Consider the following 20,392-nt stretch of genomic DNA (forward strand, 5'->3'; position numbering starts at 1 on the left):
GAGTTGCGGGCTATTGTTGAAGACGATCCATCGTAAACTACAGAAGAATTAGGTTTAATATAACATGTACCCACAGTACTGACCCATTTGCGCTAAATTGGTAAATAAAGAATACTAGGAAAATGGTTTACACTGCTGCTTGCCACTGTCTTAATAAATCTACACGGATGAATTAGGTTTCAATTTTACCGTTATAATTTGTAACGAAAACTGGATTCTTTATGATAATCGTAAACGATCAAAATAGTGGTTGAAACCCGGCGACAAGTACACTGTCCAAAGAAGAACCTTACCTACACAAAACTGTTGGTAACTGTTAATGATTCACTAAAACTTTCTTAGATCTGGTACAACCATCACAACTGATGGCTATTGTGAAGAAATGCCAACGGTGCATAACGCTAAAGCGCATACTGCTAAATAAATCAACTAAATAAACCGTACAAGAATTGCAGATTGAAGCTCTTCGCCACCCTACATACTTATCTGACTTGGGCTTACCTGTTTTTCCACAATGTAGATAATTATCTACGAGGAAAACAATTTAGTTCCTGTGAAGCAGTTGAAAATGGATTTTAGGAGTTGATTTCCCGTACTTTCCACTCACCTCAAATGAGCTTCCAGCAAGATAGCAGAAGTATAAGCGCATATATTTATTGTATTTATAATGTCATTTTTTATGTTACATTTATTTTTAATTTGCTTTGTGCTATGCAACGACAATTTCATACATTAACATACTTAGTAATAAACTTTCTATAAAGGAAAAGATGAATGCTGTTTTTTTAATTAAGTAACTTACATCTGAAACATTATAATAAAGTAAGTATGTTATAAGGTCTTTTTCGCTTAACTGTTTAACCGAAATTATGTTTAGGCACAAAGCTATTTCAGTTAAATGCATTGAATGGTTAAATGTAACAGTTTATTTTCAGTAAACGTTACGAAGAATTTTGTTTGAGCTCGTTGTACGAAGACTTAAAATTAGATATAAGGTGCCTTTTTTAAACAAAGTCGTAACACTATTCGCAGTGTTGAGGGACTGCGCGGGCCCTAAATGTAGCCACCATAACACCATACACAATTTAATATTGTAAAATATATTTAGCGTGCAATGTCTTTTCAATATAATTAACAAATTATTGTTTAATAATAAAGAAATTAAACTTGACTAATGACAATCAGCCGTGACCATGGGACATGTAAAGGGTTCGAAATGTCGGTTTGTTTGGAAAAACAAATATAGTCTATTAGATCCGAAAAATAGTTTGTTTTCCTATGTGTAACAATCGCGAAAACCTACTGACTGTGAGAGTCAACCGTGACCATGGGACCTGCAAAGGGTCCGAAACGTTGCTTTGTTTGAAAAATCAAATATACGCGATTTAAATCCGGAAAATTAGTATCATTTAATTTTATTTTCAAGACATTTGCTACTTTGTTAATATGAAATTATTTTTATGAGTTTCTTTTTGGATGAAACAATGTTCTTCCGACGTCCGATTTTTTCGTATCATACGTATTTAACTTATTACTTTAGATTTTTGTCACCCTCTGTACTTCACTTAGCGCAATAACACAATCGTATTGTACTTGGAAGAAAGGCGCTATTTGAATGTCAATGGTAATACAAATGTTGTGGTTTAGTGGCCAGTGGCTTAATGAGACCGTTGTTTGTGTTCCCACGGCGAGTCGACGACCGGGAGACGGCGGACCACGGCCACCGGCGACTTTCGGTAATTACTAGAGTATGTTTTGTAAATAAAAATACATAGTATGCAAACACTCGTTATTACTGTTGGTCTGTCAAATAGAGTTTTAGTACCACATCTCTTTAAATCTAAAGCCTCAGCCAGTTTAAATTATGTAGCATTGTTGCCACAAGTTTACTTTCAAATACCCTAAACCTCATATAACTTTAGTAGCAATAGAGCTCTTTGTTAAAGGGTTCGTCCAGTGAAAAGTAAAGTTATGTGAGCATTGCTGCGTTCCGGTTTTTAAGGGTAAGCTTGCTGGTGGTAAATCTAGGCACATGGAACTTGTCAACGTTTCAGGGTGACGGGCGCATTGGCAGTGTCCCTCTGAACTTTATGATTAAGCTCTGATTGGTCAGAGACAATGTCCTGTATTTCGTTTCAGATGGTTGCTCGTAATAGCAGAAAATAACAAGTTTCCAGTTTGTTCCCAAATATGATAAAGCACTTGCTAAAACGTAAGTACAAGAATGTTACCTAATCTAAGGTCGAACTGAATCGATTACGTTGTCTTCTTGCATCTATTCTAAAATACATTGTGTTGCAATTTCTTTATTCCCGACTTCTAAAAATATACAAAAATATATTGATAACTATAGTCATAAACTAAAACGCTAAATTATACTAGCAAAGTCCAGGACCGGCTCTTCGTTGATTTTATAATTATCGGGTCAGCTTTCGCCATCCTCCTTTGTTTAAGTATGTTTAAAAACTGCTCAAATAATTGTTCCGCCATATTTAGTGCTAAAACCCTGCTTACCACTACTCGTACGCTGCAGGAAGCTTCGCATAGGTCTAAATTATGTAGATTGTGTACGAATTCAGTAGAAATATTCTAATTGTAAGCACAATATTTTTTTATCAAAAATATGTAACACATTGACATTGACATATTGCAAAATTCCTACCAATCTATTTCATTTTACCATTGACTTACAATTATATGGACGTCGGGTCCGCGCTAAAAAGTGTCCGCACTTGTAAGGCGCTAAATCCTATACAGAGCGCCAAACTCCGCTTTAGTCCTCATTTGTTCGACTGACAGCGCGATACTGCGATGACATTACAATTTAAATTTCGAATAGGTTGACTTGGGACATTTTTTTCGTGGTTTTTGTATTAGACCCGTCGTCCATTTATTTGTAAGTCATGCATTTTACAATCAATTTCCCTGACCTGTAACTATTATTCATCTTCTTTTTCGCGTGTCGACTCTGACGTTTATATTTCTGACGACCAGTACTCAGCGACTGATATAGCATTATCGGTGGCGTTGTACAGGTCCTCACGCGTGTAGGTGTAGGGGCATGCAGGACAAGATAAAAAATGTGTCATAGTCTGGGGAGAGACCTTCTTGCTTCGGCCGACTTGGGTCCGCACTCCACTATTAATAATGTTAATAATAATATCGATTTAATGTAATAATATCGACTAATGTTTATTTTAATAATAATATCGAAAAATCACACCAATTACTAGTTTTAAACTAGAGATTTCCCGCGTACAATGGGCTATACAGCAAAGAAATTAACTCCATGCTACTTCCGGGACACCTATATTGACCAGAGTCAATTTAAAAAATTCGTTTACCTAATTGGTCCCGTTAGGAAACGAACCCCTCGTCCAGCACCCACATTGCTAATCGTTACGTCACCTAGTTAGTCTTATAGACAGGATAAGTATATTACAACTGTTTAGTTGTTGTTTATACAGGACTGTTTATACGGTTGTTTATTTCACAGCTCATTTACGAAAGATTTTCTGTCAGTAGTTAATTTTACACATTAAATTGCCAACAATAAATTTAATCATTAAAATTTCGTAAACGCGATTGAAAAAATACTTGATTGAGTAAAGATTTTAATTACCTCCAAATTACCTGTAAAAGTAATTATTTTCGCTCGAGCCTTTTGTAAACGGACCTTGAAAACGCGCGGGCGAACAGCTTTTCTGAATCAATCTATTTTTAACCGACTTCGAAAAAAGTTAGTTAATTCGTTTGAAATTTTTTTTATGTGTGTTATGCGATAACTCCGATTAGTGAACCGATTTTGATGCCCTATTTACAACAAAAAACGAATTTTTTGTTGTAAATAGGATACGTAAATAGTGGTCCCATTTTGAACAAAATATTCCACCTCTAGAGTGGCAAACTAGGGGATGAAGCCGGTTTCGCGCACTTTCCGGTAACCGATTTCAATAAAACTTGGCAAATAGATTTCACGAACTTTTGAGGTCAGTTTTTTTAGTACTCTGTACTAGAGTATGACATAAAAACTTCGACAAAACATCTAGTAATAAGTATAATCTTGTGTAGAATGACTCTCCTGCAATAGGCCCGAGTTGCATTCCCAAAAGGAGCAGCCAGTGAATGGTTTCTAATCATCAGCAATTTAGTTCACCAATTATCACTAGCTTTAAGATGTTATAATTATTCAACTGGCATTCCTCCAGCTTGGCTGTGGCGAAAAACCTATTCTTAAAGAAGACCCAGTCCAACAGCGCTCCGAGTGTGAGTAGATAGAGTATACAGTACACAAATTAGTCGAACTACCTGGTTGCAAACTATTGAATGCATTATACTGTAAGTATAAGACGTATCAGAGCAATGAGATCAACTCCGAATAATTATTACAACTAACATCTATTTACTTAGAAGAGTTGGAAGTTTCATCTGTATAAACCTCGCTTGAAAATTACTTATTCATCTTACCTCATGAACCGTCGAAGATTCAATAATATAACATCGAAGCCTCGAAACATCCAGGCGAAGTTTAGTGACGTCAAAAAGTTTTGTTTCGGCACTCACCCGTGTGTTGTAGTCAAAATCCACTTTTACCCCAAATTTAAAAAAAAATTTTTTGACGTGTGTGATGAATTGATGCCACTTGGATGGGTTTACATTTATTCAAAATTTGATTCACACCCGCGCGGGAACGAATCACTATTAAAAAAATTAGCTATAAGTTTATAACGAAATACTAGTATAATTATGTACGTCAAAATAAGAAAGCTTAGAACTTATAATGAAACTCCATTCAAAATATACATGAACCTATTTTTAGCAACTACAACATTTCCCTTGGTATTTCGCACACTGTCGATAACATTCACGATACGAGAATTTGAAGAGTGACGTCATACACGCGGTCGTCACGTTGGGCGGCTGGCGCGACACTGGGCGGGCGGCGCCAAAGTCGCAAATACGACTTGACGTGACTCCGCGCGCCCTTGCGCTAAGTTCATGGCACCGATTTACGAGTACCAACGCTCAATGACATTATTACATTTCAATCGCACTCGATGTTTGCTCAATAAATAAGAAACAAGCCATTTCCAAAAGGACCATAATATTGCTCTGCGAAAGCGAAATTGGGAAATCTCAACAGACTAAAAGGCACTCGTGAGCGAATAAAATTACAATGAACGAAGTATGTCGAATTCATTCAAAGAAAATTGAAGGATAGTATAGAAAGTTCCACTTTTAAATAGTTTACTCACGCTTTTAGAAAGCTTTTCTTTCTACGTTATAAAAATAACATCACATTTTTCTCCAATTAGTTTTACCTGTGACAAGTACAATGGCGCTGTTGGCGAGAATATTATAAAAACTAAATGACAATTTAAACAAGGTATTGTACCTATGTACCAATATTCATATTTAACACTATGCATGACACTTCGTCATTATTTTTGAAAAAATAAGAAATCTAATATGGATATATATATTTTTTTATTTTAGAGGCATGTCAAACACTGGTGCAAAATTTTAAAATTTAGTAGTAGTTGACACCCATGTCAAGCACTCGTACAAATGAATATTTTTATAAAACTTAATTTCGACCATTTATTGAGAACGGAGAATGTAGGTTTGGATTATTCTGTTAGTGACAAGTTTCTGTGGGTAGTTTGAGTAGTGTTTGACATGGGTGTCAAAGACTGTTTTACTATGGGGACCTTAGAGGATGGAAAAAATAAAGGAAAGGAGCTGTCCTATCTACGCAGTAAACGCACCTACCTAAACCAAAATTGTACGGACAACGGCACATCAGACTACAAATTTTTGTTCGAAAATCGCCTCCAGTGCAACGGAACAAGATACGTCAATGTGTAGTTTGATATGCTGGCGCGTGTACCACACATATGGCGGATTTAGTATTGTACCATAATCATTCATAAGTTAATATCGACATGCTAATGTATGTCTTAAATGTTGAAACTGTTTTTTAAGTTTGCAAATTTTTTAAAACTACTGTAATCAAAGTATGATTAATACTACGCTATTATTACTAGGCAAGTAATAACCCATTTTAATGGAAATTAAATATAAAGTTATTTACCAATAAATGTAACGATGGAATTGCATTATCATGTAATCTAGTTACATTCAAAGTTTTATTAAAATTTAATTCTTCAAAATGGAGCGAACAAATGAAGATGGTATTTAATCCAGTATTTATGTTCGGCAGACCTATAATTTCCAACCATTCTTTCTTTCTTTTTTCATTTGTAGGTAAACTTAAAAAAAAATTATAATGAAATAATAAAAACCTCGCAGTGTATTGTTTTAATCACAGAATATCGATAATATATCTGCTTACAAGAACAACACTATATCAAAATAATCGTTATCAACAATCATCAAAATATACTAACAAACAGGCAATTTAAAGTAACCAAAGCAAAATTCGGCAAGACTTATGAATAAACTACTTAAATGAGTCTAATTACATGAAATGTTTGGGCTATTGTATGATTTATAGGCAGAAAAATAACACCTTGTATGTAACATAATGTATCATTACACATGCCAGTGTAATGATACATTCGGTTGATTTCCGCTTTTTCTAGTGCCACACCCCTTAATGCTACAGCGACGCATTTTTATCAATACTTAATTGTTCTCACTGTCAATATTTTTGTCAATTTCATTACAATTCATGCAAATAATTCACTAAAACATTTGGCCAAAGATTGGTTTTGACATTTGATGTACTTCCCTTTGACAATCGGAAACGGTTATGAAAGGGTACTACAAAAATGGCAAAATGAGGACAGTTGAAATTTAAGATGATGTTATGTATTTTCGATTCCCGTGTTTGACACAAATCAATGTAATGTTATCTCTTTTGGCTTACGACGGCACGCAGTAGTTAAACAAAGACATTAAAATGTTTATGTTTTCAACGTCTATATGCATCATGTACATACATTGACTTACAATTATATATGGACGTCGGGTCCGCGCTACAAAGTGTCCGAACTTATAGGGCGTTCAAATCGTATACAGAGCGTCATTCACGCTTTAGTCTTCGTTTGTTCGACTGACAGCGCGCTTGTCAATGATGCCGTATTGTAAAAACCTTGTAAAAATTACTCAACTAAAGTGAACAACCAGGATGGTATATCATATTTTCAGTAAGTACTACATTGTGTTATCATAGTTATCATTTAAAAGTGTTATTTTATGCACTAGTATATACAGTGTTTAATTTATGTGTACAAAAGCAATCAAAATAATCAAATAGCTTACTGTCTCTTTCCGATTTATACATTTGAATTTAAAAAAATCGAAACATCGGTACATTTCTTATGGCATGGCATAATGAATGTATTTATTTCAGTTTTCCTCGAGATCCTTTACTTTGCTCACTATGAAGAAAAATAATAGCTGAACCGCGACGAGAGTTCTACTCGTCGCGATTCAGCTATTATATTGTAATTTTATCCCGAAAATATACAAATTTGTTTGCTCGGCTCATTTCAGACAATGGGGTATGTACATAACCAGCAAAGGCTTACCAAAACAACAGCTTTGCCAACATTGCTAGTAAGAACTGGTTTTTGGTGCCTAGGCATTATATTAAATTTATATTAAAGCTTTGGTATGTGATTACATCAATGAGTGAACTGTGCATAGAAAGGAGATAATACAGGAATCTATCCAGTAAACATAGCTTGAACTTAAGGAGAAAGTGACAAGTATTAACAGAGAACATCTTACACCGCCAAAATGCATTAGAAATCAAAAGTTGGATGAATGACAAAATATACCAACTTAAGAAACAAAGAAGGTAATTGAAGCAGACTGACACTGCAAATTAAATAGGATTTAAAAAAAAGTTTAAGTAATTTGTAGCTTTCACATGCAAAGAATGCATAATAATACAAATAGTACAACCTTGATAGCCTAACAGTTTGCACTGTGGGCACTGGATGAGAAGTTCCCGGGTTCGATACCAGTAGGATCAGTTTAACAAATTAACTTTTCTAAATGGTTCTGGTCTTGGTATTCTATTGTAAGACAATCACCTGGTCTGAAACTAGAGAACTCTCTGTACATACTCACCATGAGTATCAGAGCAACAGAATCCCAGAGCAGAACCAATTTACATAAGTTCATTTCCCAAATTGGTTCTACCGGGAATCGAACCTGGGACCAAGAACGATGGAATTTATTTCGGGGCACAACTCAGAACACCCAGGCCAAAACAACTTTCGAAAAGTTCACATTTAGTATTATAGTTGATTGAGCTGATTTTTTACGGTTTTTAAAAAAAATCTCGAATAACTCGAGAAATCGGGTATGAGAATTCTCGAAACTCAAGAAAAAAAATCAGACACCCTAGCTCACAGCGTAATGTATGGAATTGTATAAAATTCAACATTTACATATAAATTTACAAACAAAATTTATTTGTAAATAATAAAGGCTACTCCATTATACCTGTGTTCAAGTACTTTTCACTAGAAGCTACATATGGTGCATTTTGGTAAGATTCCAGTAGAAGCTGAATATAGTGTTTTTTTGCGTCTTTCAATTGTTGCAAGCAAAATTAGACAGTACTGCGATGACATTACAATTTAAATTCAACGTTTTAGCTTTTTCGTATTCCTTTACATGTCACTACGTTTAATAGGTTGACTTGGGACATTTTTTCGTGGTTTTTGTATTAGACCCGTCGTCCATATAATTGTAAGTCAATGTGTACATAACATAACGTCTGATTTATATATGTCAATATAACATGTCCTTTGGTTTCCATAGTCTAAGATGGGGACCCAATAGTTGACATTCGTATATTGAGGTGCCAAACACTAGGATATAATTAGTGTCAACTATTGGTTACAGGTATTGTGTAAGAATAAAATGCCACCAAGGTTGTTACATTATTCGGTAGATGATGTATTTTATTGACGGCGATTCATCAAGTGTTGAAGGGATTCCTATCGCTGCAAGATGAAAATATTTTTTAATGTTATTTAAAACTATATACAATATATTATATTGTATATAATTTTATCTTTCTTGTTATGATCGTGTGACAGTTTCAGGTTTGTGTCAAGTTTTATGCAATGTTATTGTATTTACTTATAAATTTTAATAAAGGCATGTTCTTTTATTTTGGTTTTTGTTCATTTTTAAATTTATTGTCATAATCGATGCAGTTAAATAACTATAAAATCTTAACATGTTCTGTCTAATACTAGTACTCTGATCTCACTTTGCCATAGTCAACTACTAGGACATTAGGGATTTTGTCTGTCACACACTGATACAATTGTAGAGGTTGCGAAAAACTGGAATATTCTAATAATGTTACGATTATTTAAAATTTTATAGTTCCAATAAGATAAGTGACACAGTGACAATCCGTTGATTAGGTAGTCAGTATGCTTGGTAATTAAGTACTTTTGGCAAAACACGTGATTTAGCGTCAACCACTGGGACATTTACGTAATGTGCAGTTAGTTGTATTGAATCTTCAAGGTTCGTTTTGTGTTTTTAGAATATTAGGTACATAGTAGGTAGTCTAAAATTAACGTGTCTAAACTAAATCGAAGCGACACTAGTTGAGGTACGTCACTGAGTGAGTCATAGTAGGTGTTTCGTTGATTGCGTATTTGTTTGGGAAAAATCTTTCTTTAATCTTCTACAGGTAAAGGCTATGAGTCGCTCTGGAAAAATGAAATAAAAAAATTACACTCGCAGGTCTGTTGTAAATTTTGAGAAAGTTTGAGGGATTCAATCCAATTTCTTAAATTGAATCTGGTTATAAGAGGTTTTTCCGTGGAAAACAATTGAAAAACTCCGTTTTTTTTGGCGATGTGATGGCGACGACAACAAAAAACTGTAATGAGTTTTACGCAAAATGTTTCTTTTCATTTTGATCTATTCTATTCTTTCAAGGTTGTTAATTTCAAAACGAACCGACTATCATCCATCTTGTTTAGATGAAGACTGTTGAGTAAACTATCTCCTAAAAAATTATACTGTTTAGAAAAAGTCACTACATTTTAGTCTACTCGTACAATCATTGTTAGTAGTTAAAAAAAAGTCGTTACAATATAAGGTTTGTAAGTCTACAGCTTTGGTTAAGAATTGAGCAATAATGGCTCAAAGAAAAACTCATATCAGGTTCTTACGCTCAGAAACTTTCTTGAATTGGATAAGTTCCCGTGTGGATAGGTAATTTTGTTACACTGGCACTTACTCATAATACAAAAATTCTCCTCTTTGAAAAGAGGTACTTCGTAGTTCATAATCCGTAGATCACGACGATTTATAGTAACATAAGGTTAAACGAGGGTTATTTACTTGGTATTGACTAGAAACAGTTAGATTTAAGCGAGTAATGTACACATTTCAGGAGTGAAGGTATTCAAGTCATCCAGGAGTTGAATCTGCCTGGCTACAGTGATTGGAATTCGACTGCGAAGTCTTTGCGTCGCAATGCTATGGTTTGAGGTCATGTGGAATAATACAGCCTGCAATTTAATATTATTATTGTTTATAATAGTGAGGTAAGTTTTTATAAAAACTTTTTATAAAAAAGGAATATCTAATAAAGTTCTCAGAAACAACTTTTAATAACTGCGTACCTACAAAATTAAGCTTTTTGTACGAGTTTTCATTTATAAAATACACCTTTTAAGGATTATTTTTCGGCTTAATTTTCGTAAGTTTTTTGAATTAAATAAATGTAATAAATATAGAAAAAGTTACTAAATATTACAACGGTTGCTAGGCTACGGACAAAAGCAAGGTTTGCGAAGAGTCACGTTACTACAATTTCGGGAACAAAAGAAAGTCACGCTGGCATTATAATGGAGTAAAATTCCTCAAGATGATTACAGGAAAAATGGGATCACATTAAAGCTAATCATGATTCTAATAGACAACAAGAACACGCATGTTTTTGATACGTCGTCACGTAACCAGTATTATATTTTCGTTGATTTTTTGTAATAATATATGCTTTAAGAATAGCTAAGTATGGGAATTGCATTATTAATTTTTATGCGACGAAGCCTGTTGCTGATTTATATTTGTGTCTTCCTGACGATGCTTACGTTGCGGTTTGACATATATAATTCATTTGTTTTTAAATGAATTGAATTGTATTGTAATAACAAATTTTTCATCAACTGATTTATGCTTTATGGGACATTTATTTAATAGTAAAAAGGTTTTGCAATCGAGCGCCCGTAATTTGAAGTATGACGGAAGTCTGATAAAATGTACTCTGTTATTTGTAAAACATTAACAACATCGCAGGACTATATTACATCATATTGCATAACCCTGTAATATGTATTTTCTTTCTCTTCGTCGTTTCTTCAATGGATTGTGACTTCTTAATTGGCTCCTTCAGTATTTGTGGTCAAATGTCGTGTCGACTGCTCCTCTGTGTGCGGCCGCCCACAACTTTTTTTACTACGTCTCACCATACCGGCGGTACCCATAAGAATATATAGCTCTATGGCTCGAATATAAAACGTAGGTAGGTACACGAATCTAAAACACCACTCTTTGTAATGTTGTGTTGAAATCCGAACAGTGGTTAACAAACTCATTGTGCTATATAAATATTGACTCTATTTGGGAATTTCTCACAAGTATTCACTTCCGTCAATCGTTGCTTCGTTTCTCAATGTGTGAAAACGACGTATGGAAAACTGTAAGATGTTTTTATTGTATTATAAGATGTGTTATATGAATGATTGTAAGATTGTATTATAAGATATCTCATGTTTTTATGGATATTAAGATATTAGAAAAGTAAATGTATTGAAAACCGATACCTTTTAGGTTATCAAACGGTGTTATTAGAGCATAAAACCTTACTCGATATATGATAACTAGGGAATGTAGACTCTTGGATGTGGCTTTATCATTTATGACACTTTTATGTTGCTGTTACGATGAAAATGTTTGAAAATAGCATACTACAATCGGAACATCTGAAAAGGACTGTTTAGTAGATAGATAGATAAAACGTTTATTCAGCACAAATACAAGCAGAAACATACATTTACAATCACTCACCGGGTAAAGCATAAAAGCACATAGAACATAAATTAGTACATAGTGACATAAACGCATACACTCAACGCACACACTCAACATAGCCCCTCACTAGGGAAACCCCGCCGTCGCGGGTGCCATGGACACAAACATAGACAACCACAAATTTCACCCAAACTCACGAGAGAAATAAATATATACCATACAAATATTTCTCTCCGCCCGGGAATCGAACTTGGGATCTCTGCGTGGCAGTCCGGCATGGCAACCGTTCGGCCACGGAGGCAGTTAACAACACATATTTGTAGAGACAAACATACATCTCTGCTGATCGTACTTTTTTTCAAAAGTTTGTGCCCCGAGTCAGAACAAATAATGTAAACCGTGAAAAGTCAAGCAGCGCTGGTTTTCTGCCAGTACCATATGGATCGCATCCTTGTAAGCCATGCCACCAACGAACATACATCATACGCAAATACACATACACAAAAATCATAGGTTTCCAAACTTTATGGCTCACCACCCACTTCGGCAAGATAAAAAATCTTCAACGCCCACCACCACCATAAAAAATAATTGAAAACGTATTTTTTACATTAACTTAACACGTAAATCACTAGGAAAAGAAATGTGTAGTGTAGTTTATATAGATAATTCAAGTTTTTTTTTCAAACATCCCATCAATAGCTTCCGAGGCCTACCTCCCCCCTAGGACTCTTTAGCGCCCACTGGGGGGTGGAAGGGTCGACTTTGGGAAACTATTCACTAAAATGATACGTGTATCACCATGATTGATATACTATTGAATACTACGGTTACGGTATACGGTTGAATGTGATTAGTATTAATGTAAGTAATGTATTATACAAAATAAATGTAAGTGTAAGTGTGTAGCATGCACTGGCTTGACTGTAGACAGTATTACAGAATTTTTTTATGACACCAAGTGTCGGGACGAACAAGTAGTGTCCCTGGTGGTAAGCGACACGCCTGTCCATAGCAGTCGCAGTGTCACTCAGAGCTTTAAATCGTAAACATATGAGGGGCATTGCCACTGCGCCCATCACCCTGAGACATAAGTTGACAAGTCCTATATGCCTGTAATTTCACCAGCACACTTACCTTTCAAGAACGGGATGCATTACTGCTTGGTGGTAGAAATAGATTAGGCGGCAATAACTCCCTGGACGAACTCTTTCAGAAGGACATCCACTGCTACTGGGGTGCATGCTATAAGGTTTTTGGACGATTTCTTTTTAAGCTACGATGTGGCCGATAAGTATAAGTGAAATACCTATTCACTCTAACCATGAATAACTCTGAATTGTACTTTTCGGAAAACACAGATGTAGCGTATTCCATTCCCTTCCCGTACGCATCACGAAAGGGGATTTTATGCAATTTATATCACTTCACAAAATAATATGTTTCATCAACGCGTTGTTTATGAAATAAGTTGTTTCAAGTTCACAACCCGTTTACACGTTTCAAAGTGTTCATGTGACCTTCTTGGACATGTGTGATTTATCATAATGTTTTCTCTCAACATGAAATCAAATGAGAAATACGTTGTGAACTAAACTGTACATTATTGGAAAAAGACTAAGTTGTGTAAATCTCTCCTATGGGAATCCCGACAAAACGCCAACACATGACTTCCTCTATATATAGGTATCCATACTATATATTTCCATATTACATGAATTTTAATATCTTAGCGATGGCAAAGTGAAATTCAGTATTCAACGTTAAGCGATTCTGCGCAGTATGTCGATAGCACAATGACATAATATACGGAGTTTGATTTGAAGCACCGATTGTGCCAAACAGTCTGTTTTGTTCCATTGATACAAGATTGATACGAAAGCACATCTAGTGAGGTGATTGATCGCTGGAATATGTTATGTATTTTGTTTGCCGAATCTGGAGCACGTTGGTTCCAGGTAATTAATATAGGTAGCACTAGCAAAATTGTGTTGGGTAACGTTATTTGTAATGTGAAGCCGTTTGTGCCTTCAGGGGGCCTACCACAACCTCTTAAAACAATATTACTTTAACCTTACATTGACTTTTCGTACCATGACGCGCTTAAAGAAAGTTTATATATTATAATGTTAAAACTATGATGTTTTATTGGCAGACTTGTGACTATTCATTCACTCAGTTCGTATTATGATGTGACTTTAACATTAAAGTAATATTGTTCTTATGTCAAATTCAGCAATATCAAAATAGTTCTTGGACGCAGTGGAAACAATATTATTTTGGAATTTATTGTCTAATATTGATTTGTAATGATTAAAAGTCAAGTTGAACTTATTTATTTACATATACCTCTTTAATATTTTGTTTATTTTTTATTTATAGGAAATAATTTCTCGTTAAATAAAAATACGCAATGTTTATTTCGTAAAATTATAACAGCGACATCTATATGCTCCTTAGCGATAGTAACAGTTGACACTAGACTACATTTCCGAATTCACAACGTGACAATCAAGACTCAGCTTGTTTTATTTATTTTTCTTCATGAAAATGTGGAATAATAATTGAAAACAACGTAATTTTAATAGATTTCATTATTACATACTTTTCTTTTTTTGGTAGTTAAAATTCTCTGAATATATATAATATTAGGTACTTTAACATTATAACTACGATAGGACAATTCGGAACATCAAAAAAGAAAGAGATGGCATTATACAGTTCATATTGCGTTATTTCTTTCCTATTTTTAGTAAGGAATAGACAATATTGGGAAATCATTCGTTCTTTCAGTCACTTTACCAATATACATTATTTGGTTGACAGGTTTGTCATAGTACGAATATGAGTAATATTATAATAAGCTTACTGTAAGCTTACATTGAAAAAAGATTATTTTTTGAAAGGTTGTGGTAGGCCCCCTGTATAGCAACGGAATTTTGTAAGTATGGAGTCATTAGCCCCGGATCTACTAAACCGGGGCACCTGCCCCTGGCGATAGCCTCCGGGGGCACCTGCCCTGGCGATAGCTTCAGGGGGCGCCAAAATCATAATAATATAATACACTTTAAAAAAAACTTGTTTCACTACATAGCATAGTTTTATCGAACGCCTGGTTGGTTTTTCAACACATCCTAAGTTGATTTATGAACGTATCCTTTAATCGATTTTGAACGCTTGATTGTCTGTTGTTTTTCCTGGTTATGATGTTTCCTATATTTAATTTTATGTCACACAAATGAAAATGTTATTAGCAATGATGTGTGTAAATTTATTAAATTGTTCAGTCACAAAAAAACCACCCCTTATATATATTTGTGACGTTTTTAACAATTTATCTCAAAAGCTGGAGGGAGGGGGCACCACCACTATCAAGTTTCTGCCCCGGTTCGAAAAAATCGTACATCCAGAGCTGGGAGTCACGTATTCCCTGGGATAGTACCACTACTTGACCTCTATTTCTACATTCCTGATATATCGCCCTCGCTTCCGCGATTCCTATCAGCCTTCAGGGTGCATTGTAATAGTTTAGTGGCTAGCGTTCGCTACGCTGACGTCATTGTAGGACATGATACTCCCGTTGACTGATAATATGGACTTGAAACTTTACCACGTTGAAGAATTGTAAAGAAGTTCTAATTTCTTATATAAATGAATTAAACACTATTGCACATTTGATTGAATATTTTAATTTAATGCATTTTTCTTTTTCATTCTATGGATTTGTTATGTCTGAAATAAAAGCTTATTATTATTATTAAATTTATTGCTATTATTACTATTATTTTATGATACCAAGTGAGAGGACGAATAACTCGTGCGCCTGGTGGTAAGCGACACGCCTGTCCATAGCAATTGTAGTGCCACTGAGAGATTTAAATCGCAAAGATTTGAGAGTACTGCCACTGCGCCCGTCTCCCTGAGACATAAGTTGACAAGTTCCATGTGACTATAATTTCACCAGCACCTTTAAGCTACAAAACTCCTCGGTAAACGCAGCAATACTCATCGGTAAGGCAGTACTTCCTACTTCTACTTCCCTATGGATTAAGTAAATAAATAAATAATAACTACGATTGTAGGCATTTTTCTTAATTTTCCAAGCACTTTTAAACCAAGATATTGTAAGTTTTTTCGGATACATAATCCACACGAGCTAATGGCAGATTAGTAATTACGATTTTAGGGCAAGTTAGTCTGCACCATTAAGCAAATCCAGCCCGTATAACCTTGGGCCTAATGAATCATTTTCACGGAGCATTTAACTTCAGAGATTATACTGATGGCCGGATGTGATCGAAACCAAACCTTATAATGTGATTTTATAGTAATTAATTGTTTTATTTATCATTTTGGAGTCTTAATAAGTGAACTTATTTTATTAACATAATGATAAACGTATTAAAATGGCAAAAAGTAGATTATTCTAAGTTTTTTAAAATGTAGTGTATTTTTTTATTAATAATAATTATTTTTGTAACATAGAAAAGCCAAATCACACCCTTAATAATAATACTAATAAAATTATAACGTTTTTCATGTGAAATTTAATATTATAATATTTGGCACCAGGCAAAATTCTTTTTTGTCAATTTCCCGAATTCAAATTTTCCAATAAGCACTTCATTATTGAAGGTGTGAAATTTTATTAACCCTGACCATTGCACTCTTCACCTTAAACACTTTAAGAGCGGTTACGCACGGCGACTTGTAGCAGCGATGCAAACGCGATGCAGTAACGATGCAATCGCTAATCATCTACCTCTGCACACGCGCCCGATTTTAAGCAGCGATTCAAACGTAATGCAAGCGCTTCTGCATCGATACAAACGTGCGATTGCATCGCTACATTTAGGATTCATGGGCGATTGCATCGATGCGATCGCGCGTTTGTATCGATGCAGTCTCGCGTTTGCATCGATACAATCGCCTATAAATCCCAAGTGTAGCGATACAATCGCGCGCTTCACGAAAGCGCGTTTGCATCGCTGCTAAAAATCGTCTAAAGGTCTAAAGCGGATTTCCACGTTCCTCTTATCGTATCGATGGCATATACTACAATGCTTGCCATCGTGGTAAAAGAATTTACCAATCGGCGCAAGTTCTCCGATTGTTGCTCAGGGTGCACCAGACGTACAGGAATGGAATGGTCCGTCGTGACGTGAGGCTTCTTTCGTGCGCCCCATTCAGTGTTAACCAATCTATCAATGTCAAAAAGGGTTTAGGGAAGAGAGAAATCTTTTAAAGGCAATAAAGAACAGAAGAGGGAAAAATGTTCGGACATCTGTTACGTAGTGACGAGTTTATGAGATTCATGATTGAAGGCAGGAGGAAAAAGAAAGAGAGAAAGGCCAAGAGTGGCGTACAGTGAATTAATAAAGAAGAACGTTAAAGTGGACAGCTATAAAGACGTTATGAACCGTGTAAAATTGGAGGAGGCTATACCGACAAGAGCATTGGCTCTTAATAGGATGATGATTGTCCCTCAATTCTTTCTAACTCTATCGTTTGTTTGTTTTCCCTTACTCTGTAGTACCACCAGAAAATGGCTAATTAGCAATAAGGCACCTCTTGAATATTTAGCTTTGTTTTTACTTTTTAATCTGTTGGGCCATTGTACCTTTAATGTATAACGAAGAATAATTGAATTTTTCTTGTTAACGATATTAATTTATAAATTGGTTTGATTATTAATCTATACAATAGCAAAGACTAGGTACTGTTCGATACGTCGCTTCGAAAGGAAATTATTAATTAGATTCCAAACAACCGCGTGGTAATTGATTGAAAGAAATACAATTATTACTACTTATACGCCCTTAGGTTCTATAATCTATAAAATACTCCTTTATAGTTTTTATTTATCATAGACTTTTGTATGGGCCTAGCAGACACCGTTTTACAGGCCATTAGCGTTGTGCGCCAGTATATAATAGCTATTATCCCTACGAAATCACTAAATTATTTTAATTATTGTCTGGCGCCGACCGTTTGTGGGAACCATGACTATAATAAAGTGTAATAATATATAATATTAATAACGTATTCAGCAAATAGGATTACGAATTTAACAATAGAACAAACAATGATACACCATTCGTACTTCTACATCAAGTATATACATTTTCCTTTCAAAAATTACTAACGTATGTATTATTTAAGTAAATAGGTTTATACACCTCTAATTATTTAAGCTAATACTTTACAATACATAATCTGCATCTGTATCTCGCCCACAGTGAAGGTAGGAATGTTGTTAACACAAGAATGAAATAAATCAATGTAATACTATATATAGGAGGTACCTTATTGAACAAATAAACGAGTCTATTTCTAATTACCAACTGACATATCACGAGGCCTATCTACAATAGCCGTAGGGCGCTGCCCTGCCGCCACCGCCACCTCCCCTCCGGCATGCTGCGTCATGTACACAGTACTGATACACGCACTGCGCCATGAACGCCATCTTACTACTTACTGCGGCCATTATAAACAAACCTTTATAAATGAGAATAAAAAACCCATATCGAATTGATAAGTCGTTCAACATTCCTACCCTGATTATAATCTCGTATGAACTCCATCGGAAGCCGAAAATAAATTACTCTATATAGAGAGAGGTGTTAGTAGACCCCGTCCCGTGATGGGCGAGGAAGGCAATAAAACTATTTGGAATTTTAATAACGTTTATAGTTGCTTCACGTTCGTTTGATAGAGCCCTTAAATAGGTAAGAAATATTAATATTTCTGAACAACTTTCACAGTTCTTTAGGATGAGTATTAAAATTTTCTCTGCGTCTATTATGGTGTACGCAATTTCCAATCAGTTCCTAAGATAAGCAAAAAAACGGGATGCAATACCAGTATGTCCATAGTGGCCATCCGTAAGCGAACGTGTGGAATTGTGGAATCTTGCTGTGTCTCCCCGCAAGAAGTAGCTGGACAACAATCTTAGCTTGACCACCGGATGCCGATGCGCCGGAGGGAAAAACTCATAATTGATTCTGCGTAGCGTCGCAGAGATTCAACAGGCAGTCCGGTTCAACGTAAGACCTGCTATTAGATAAAATAGCACCCGGCCTACCTAGCTCTCGCACAAAAACATTAAAGTGCCTGCAGATAATTTCTTTAATTGAGAACGCCTTTAACAACCACCGATATGATCTTACACACTTGCCGCGCGCATAGAATCTATTCATAAGAAGATTTTATACCAAGAGTTTCAAGTATATTTTTTAAACAATACTATTGTTTTATAAAATGATAATTTAGGGAATTCCAACGCGGATAGGATATCCTGAATCTCACTATAAATTAATTACAAGGAACAACAGAGAAGCGGTTCGAATTTTAATTAATGCGATAGAAATCGAGTTGGGAGCGTCGCGTTATCTGTGTCTCTGTGGGCTAAATTATTCAATCCACGTCAAGCTCACCAGTGCAGTACATCTACCCAGCTCGTTGGCCCGCTTACAGGCTCCAATGAATGCCAAATCACTCCTAGTTCAGTAACCATTGTCTATTAGGGGATACTTGTTATGCACGTGCTGTAGGCGCAGCCGTTAAGCAATATGAGCTTGACTGGTGACGATGTCGCCGGTTTAGCAGCCACAAAGGACAACGAGGCATGCAAATAGAGTCTCTATTATCCAGCGTTGGATGCGCCGATTTACATAGGAATGGAGCACCGAGGCAGTTAGGCGCTTCCGTGGTAGGTCGCGACGGCAAGAGCTCCGCCCATGGTGTGCAGAGACGGGTCCGCACCCGCGCCCGCGCTCCACCACCTAGATGATTACAGTCGAGAATCTGGAACGCTCATTCATAACTCCGACGAAAACGTTCACGAACTAAATCTGCATAAACGTCTCATAATGGTTGTGAAAATCTAATTTTATTCCTTGTGCAAATAAAAACCAACCGTTAGTGTAAATTTTGAGATTTTAACGCAGCTCTTTGTTTAGCTGATGTTGATGTTACAACAACCCATATAGCTGATTATATTGTCGGCACGATATTAGGATTGTGAAAAATGCCTTTCATGTCTTAGTTGATGTGCAATCAAGGTACCTATTAAGCACGATTGCTCAATGATAGCGCTAAAACACTATTTAACAAACAGTCAGTTTCATCATGCTGTTATCTGTAAAAATATGGGCAAGTAATTAATTTGGCTGGCAAGACTACGACTGGCGGTCAGTCGTCAGTCGACAGCCGCTGAAGTTGCGCAACGAGAGACGTATTGCACCCAGACTCAGACCACGCCGATTTTGCGCTAACCTTGGACCGGGCAAACAGTGAACATTGGACTAAAGTGTAATTTGTAAGCGATCACGATACAAGG

Source organism: Hyposmocoma kahamanoa, unplaced genomic scaffold, assembly GCF_003589595.1.
Source record: "Hyposmocoma kahamanoa isolate Upper Pololo Valley unplaced genomic scaffold, ASM358959v1 63, whole genome shotgun sequence".
Lineage (NCBI taxonomy): Eukaryota > Metazoa > Arthropoda > Insecta > Lepidoptera > Cosmopterigidae > Hyposmocoma > Hyposmocoma kahamanoa.